The sequence below is a fragment of the Schistocerca serialis genome, chromosome 1 (genome assembly GCF_023864345.2).
Source record: "Schistocerca serialis cubense isolate TAMUIC-IGC-003099 chromosome 1, iqSchSeri2.2, whole genome shotgun sequence".
Classification (NCBI taxonomy): domain Eukaryota; kingdom Metazoa; phylum Arthropoda; class Insecta; order Orthoptera; family Acrididae; genus Schistocerca; species Schistocerca serialis.
In genome coordinates this window covers 850670388-850676008 of record NC_064638.1, presented here as the reverse complement: position 1 = coordinate 850676008, position 5621 = coordinate 850670388, and positions in this window count along the sequence as shown.

The following is a 5621-nucleotide window of genomic DNA, read 5'->3' as shown; positions in this document are numbered from 1 at the left end:
AGTGAAATTTGTGACTGGATTGAAGATTTTTGATAAGAAGGACACAGCGTGTTATCTTGGATGGAGAGTCATCACCAGACCTAAAAGTAACTTTGGTTGTGCCCCAGGGAAGTGTGTTGGGACCCTTGCAATTCATGTTGTATGTTAATGACCTTGTAGACAATATTTATCATAAAATCAGGCTTTTTGCAGATGATGCAGTCATCTGTAATAAAGTAATATCTGAAAGAAGCTGCATAAATATTCAGTTAGGTCTTGGTAAGATTTCAAAGTGGTGCAGATATTGGCAACTTGCTTTAAATGTTCAGAAATGTTAATTTGTGCACTTCACAAAATGAAAAAATTGTAGTATCCTATGACTATAATATCAGTAAGTTACCTGTGGAATCAGCCAACTCATACGAATACCTGGGTAGCGGTGTGAAATGGAATGATCACTTAGGTTCACTCATGGGTAAAGCAGGTGGTAGACTTTGATTTATTGATAGAATACTGGGGAAGTGCAATCAGTCTCCAAAGGAGATTGCTTACAAATCACTTGTGTGACTGGTTCTAGGATATTGCTCAAGTGTTTGGAACTCATACCAGACAGGACTAACAGGGACATTGAATGTATACAGAGAAGAGCACCATGAAGGGTCACAAGTTAGTTTAATCCATAAGAGAGTGTCACAGAGATACTGAGGAAACTGAACTGGAAGATTCCTGAAGATAAATATCTTGAGAAAGTCTTTGAACAAACTTTCAAGAACTGGCTTTAAATGATGACTCTAGGAATATCTACAATCTCCGATATATCGTTCTGATAGGGATGCATAAGATTAGAATAATACAGCACACACAATCATTCTTCTTGTGCTCCAAATGTGAATGGAAGAGGAGAAAATCCTAATAACTGGTAAAATGGGACATACCTTTTGCCATGCAGCTCACGGCGGTTTGCAGAGTATAGACGTAGAAGTAGATGTAGATGTAGATGTGGATGTAGATACAGTATATTTGGTGCTTTTGTGTCATCTAATTGCCTGCAGATGAGTAGTGCTAATCACGACTAAACAAATCTAAGATATGTGTCCCTGCCAATGGATGAACATAGTATTAGCAAAGACTTTGACATGAAGTTGTTGAAAATCACATTGCAGAACTCAGAAGGTGAACTTATGTGTATGGGTCCTACCTAATGACATAACAGTTAATCAAGTGTTCAAAATTATCTTCAAAATCATGTGAAAAATGGACTGTTATGTTTCAATAGTCTACCCCCATTCCAAAATATTGTGCAACCACAGGTTGGACAAAACTTTTGCAAGCAATCCACAAAACAGCTAACAAAGCATAATAACTAATACATTCATACTTATGCCAATAATTTCAATGCAGACAACACATCCTCTAGAAGTGATCAGTCACGTGAAACAGTAATATTATGAACAGGACAAAACTTTTTTAACTTTTCCCTTATATGATACAGAATCAGACTTTTTCCTAAATATAACTCATTTTCAGTAGTGTTGGATTGAGACAGAAAAGTCCAATGTATCTACTAATTTTCCTTTCAAGGTAAGCACGCACAACACATTTCAATTTTTCACTCCAAACACAACACATAGTAATAGTACCATAGATATCCCTATACAAGCTTTCATTGTCAATATCAGTATATCATTTCTCTCTGTTTACTCAACTTAGAGTCAACCATCAGTCTCTTTTGATTGCTAAATGTACATACAATAACCCCAATGCTGATCATTTACATTCAAATACATCTAACTCGGATGTGCACTTAATGTGTCAATCAACAAAAAATAATTTCATAAATCTCAAATTCAAGCATATACATGTGTTCATAACTAACTAGCACCTTTTGCATCTAAATCTTTTGGTAATGTTGTCTACTACTAAAATATGGTAATGTTGTTACATGGTTACATAATCAATACAAGCCAATATTTGAAACATAAAACCCATAGTAAACCTAACCTTCTCTTCCTTCCTCAAAACACACTTCAAATAACATTGGTGTAGAGTAATCAGAGACTACATTTTCTGTCTCATTGTTTCTGCATCACTGAAGTGCAATGACGAGTACAGAGTAGTGCAATGACATGAGTTGTCAACTTTGTATCAGAGAATGTGTTGATACTATAGTGTTATACATCTGGTTGTGTATCATAGTGTCTTTATCCTAACGTAAAAATTTCTCATCACAGCATAATCAATACCTCTTCTCCTCAATACTATACATTAGCAATAATACAGTTCATAGAGCAAATATGTATAATGTATGTTGCAGCTCGCAAAACAAAAGCATGTCCTCCACTCGAATTGTGTAGAAACCAAAGATCATTGTATAGGCAGGCAGTAAACCACAACCCACACTCTGTATCTACACAAGTGAAATGTAAAACAATGTGCAGTCTTGTACAGTTTAGACTACGCCAAATTTTAACATGAGCAATGTTGATCATTATCCTTTAGGAAGTCATGTACAGTTTTAACTTGTTAAGTGATCCTTTCGATTGTTAAATTCCAGTTTCTCTTCCAAATAACAGTACATATCTCAAAATGCAGCAGGGTAATTCACAAATCCTTTACAAGTGACTCTCCAACTGGCTAATACCATAAACCATAACTCTTAATTTAAAAAAACAAAATGTAAAATACTTTCAACACTCCTCATAATTCTTCATCTGTATATTTACATTCATTGAACATCTTGTATGACAGTACAAAATCTGATACATTAGTGATCTGAACAAACAAACATAGCAGCACCTGCTCCTTCACATGGTAATAGACCATAGTGTAGTGTAATGAACCCTACACTATGGTATTTTGACCAGTCTTCAGTGTATATTGCACTGAGCATAGCTAAATGAATCTTACACTCATAAGTAACTATATTAGTTGCTACTCATGCTACTCACTATATAGTGGAGATGCTGAGTAGCAAGACAGCTACACCAAAAAGACAGTCAGAAAGTCAGCTTTCGGCTAAAAAAGCCGTTATCAGAAATGGACACCACACACAGCCACACCCACTCGCCTCCCCCCCCCCCCCCCCCCCACACACACACACACATGACTGCAGTCCCTGGCTGCTTAGGCCACACTGTGAGCAGCAGCGGAGCACATGACGAGAGAAACAATCAGGTGGTGGGGGTAAAGAGGAGGCTGGGGTGGGGAGGGGAGGGATAGCAGGGTATGAGTGAGGGATGGTACAGTGCTGCTTGTAGGAGCATACAGGGACAAGGTGAAGAGAGGGTGGGGCAGCTATTGGGGAGATTATAAGGCAGGTAGAGGTTAGCGAAAGAGGAAATAAGTAAACAGAGTGTGGGTGTGATGGTGGAATAGAGGAACAGGGAAGTGGCTAGATGGGTAAGGACAATGACTAATGTATTTTGAGGCCAGAAGTGTTACGGGAACGTCGGATATATTGTAGTGAGTGTTCCCTCCTGCGCGAAAATCTAGTGCCTGTGGGAAGGCTCCAGATGGCACAGGCTGTGAAGCCATCATTGAAATGAAGAACATTGTGTTCGGTGGTGTGATCAGCAATGGGGTAGTCCAGCTGTTTCTTGGCCACAGTTTGTCAGTGGCCACTCATGCAGAGCTTGTTGGTTGTCATGCCTCTGTAGAATGCAGCACAGTGGTTGCAGCTTAGCTTGTAGATCACATGACTAGTTTCACAGATAGCCTTGCCTTTGATGGGATAGGTGGTGCTTGTTACCAGACTGCAGTAGGTAGTGGTGGGAGGTGTATGGATCATGTCTTGCATCTAGTCTATTACAGTGATAAGAGCTATGAGCGAATGGTTGGGAGCAGGAGTTGCTTAGGGATGGACGAGGATATTGTGTAGGTTTGGTGGGTGGTGGGTTACCACAGTGGGAGGGGTGCGAAGGATAGTGGGTAGGACATTCCTCATTTCAGGGCATGATGAGAGGTAGTCGATACCCTGGTGGAGAATGTGATTCAGTTGCTTCAGTCGTGGATGGTTCTGAGACATGAGGGAAATGCTCCTCTGTGACCAGACAGTGAGTGGGACTTTGGGAGGTGGTGGGAGAATGGAAAGATAAGGCATTGTTACATTCCATCCTGGCTCAAATGGCTCTGAGCACTATGAGACTTAACTTCTGAGGTCATCAGTCCCCTAGAACGTAGAACTACTTAAACCTAACTAACCTAAGGACATTACACACATCCATGCCCAAGGCAGGATTCGAACCTGCGACCGTAGCGGTCGCGCGGTTCCAGACTGAAGCGCCTAGAACCGCTCGGCCACACCGGCCAGCATTCCATCCTGGATTTTCTATTGTTGACACATAAGAAACTGTGTGCTCAAGGCAAGTATGTAGAGCCCACTCAACATGCATTGAACGTCAAGTAATCTCAGTTGTAAATAATTATTTATTTGAGTATGTGGTTTGAATGATTTGGAAATACATAAGGCTCAGTTTGTGACTGCTGATCGAATACTGTGTACTGTTGAGGTAAGAAGTGTTGAAGTTGCAGCTGGATGCACCAAGTAGGCTGCCAGACCCATGCAAAATACAGTTAGTCTACAAATCATAAACTTCGAGTAGACAAAAGATATATATAAGTGTGCAAGTCATATTTTAAGCAAAATGTTCTTATCATAACATTGCAGAATGATTCCTAGTACAAATATTATAAGAGCAGTATATCTGTGTAGGGAAAACTAAGTACATCCTCGTAACCACGGTTACACCTTATACCAAGTATATGCATACCCAAGCATCAAAGTTTACAAACCAAATAGTTAAGTGTATAAACATAGGAGTGCAAGCTACATACAACAGATAGTCTAAGAAAATATTTGACATTCAAAATGTGTTACTGTAGAAACAAATATCACATGGCTGGGAGCCCTGCATTTGCCACGTGCATGGTGCACTAATGTGTGTGCACTCCCTGAGGAAAAGCAAAGTGTAGTATATCAAAAAACAAAATAGTATATTTCAATCATCTTTTAAGTTCACGTGTCTGTATAATTTCTAAGTCCAAAAAGTTTCATGCATTTTGGATTGATAAGTCTCTGAGCATTTGGAAATAAATTTTCTAAAATTTCAAAAGAGTTCAATGTATATGTCATAAACTTCTTAATCTCTGTGTTTATAAACTTTAACTTGCAATTAATCTTGACTTAACACGAGGTCTCCAATCCTAAACTGTGTAGGTTTCACTCTGTTGCCATGTCTCTGTTTTCTTTTACTGCAATGTTGTTCCATGGCCTTCCTAACCATGTCCTCTCTCTCAGCTGCATAAGTACTCTTACATGATGGAAGTTCAACTGATTCATTGAGAATGTAAGCAGGTTTCTTATCATATAGAATTTCATATGGCGAAAAGCCATTTTTTGTGTATGGTAAACTGTTTACTACATTGTCAAAGCAACCAATATAATCAATAAGTTTGAGTGTTCTTCCCTACAGTAAGTTATGCACAAATGGCTGACCTCCCTTATACACTGAAGTGCCAAAGAAACTGGTATAGTCATGCATATTCAACATATTCAACAGCAGAGATATGTAAACAGGCAGATTATGGCGCTGTGGTTGGCAATGCCTATATGTGACAACAAGTGTCTGGTGCAGTTGTGGTTA